The sequence below is a fragment of the Dendrobates tinctorius genome, unplaced genomic scaffold, assembly GCF_039654945.1.
Source record: "Dendrobates tinctorius isolate UK_male_01 unplaced genomic scaffold, ASM3965494v1 ptg000021l, whole genome shotgun sequence".
NCBI classification, from domain to species: domain Eukaryota; kingdom Metazoa; phylum Chordata; class Amphibia; order Anura; family Dendrobatidae; genus Dendrobates; species Dendrobates tinctorius.
Window position 1 is genome coordinate 34,586,136 of NW_027361689.1, and position 830 is coordinate 34,586,965.

An 830-nucleotide genomic window follows, 5' to 3' on the forward strand; every position below is an offset into this window, starting at 1 on the left:
ACGTACTATCCTATCCTCGGTCATAGGGGTCCTGGTACCGTGCACGGTCTGATGTCAGAAAGGGGTTAAGCTATTGTTCTTTTTTCCTGCATTTACCATGTGGGATAGATCACATAATTTTTCAATATTTTGGGCTTTTATGGAAAAGGTTAATCTTATTATCGATGAATTCTTTCGATTTTCTTATACTTAAAGGGATTTGTTCCCACTGTACATTGCTGTAGAGCGCCCCGATGGTGACCGATACAAGAAGAAAGGTTACTTACCTACGGGATCAGGAGAGATGTCGCCTTTCAGCCGCCGCTGATTGTCTGCAGCCCATCAGGGGACATAAGCACCCCCACGAGACCGTCAGGGGGCGCAGCGCTCAGAGATGTTCCCATCCGGGAGGTGTTGTACACTTTCTTCCTAATTGATTGAGATAATCGAAGAGTGTCGTCCATTAGTGAACAATCCCTTTAAAAATATGGGAAAAAGAGAATTGTATTTTTAAAAATTTGCTTAAAAAAGATGCAAAAATGGCAAAAATAGAATCCTCTCCTCTTCCCATATTGTACATATAACCAAATAATAAAGAATTAAAGTAGTTTTGCTTCGTCCCTAATAGTCCAGACTGTTGGAATATGATGTCATTTATGCTGCAGAATTATGAAAAAAGAAAAACGAATTGTGAGAAGATCTATGATGGTAGATTCAGAGTCAGATTCTCGTCATGGATCGTTCTCAGAATTGAGATCACACATCAGACAGTGTGTGCAGGGCATGTAGCTCAGTGGTAGAGCGCATGCTTTGCATGTATGAGGCCCCGGGTTCAATCCCCGGTATCTCCA

General features: G+C 41.8%; 1 non-coding gene across 1 annotated transcript; it reads left to right on the forward strand.

The window, feature by feature from the left end:
• Positions 1-758: 758 nt before the first annotated feature.
• TRNAA-UGC (transfer RNA alanine (anticodon UGC)) lies at positions 759-830 on the forward strand. The gene has a single exon. It is a non-coding gene; the product is annotated as a tRNA-Ala (tRNA).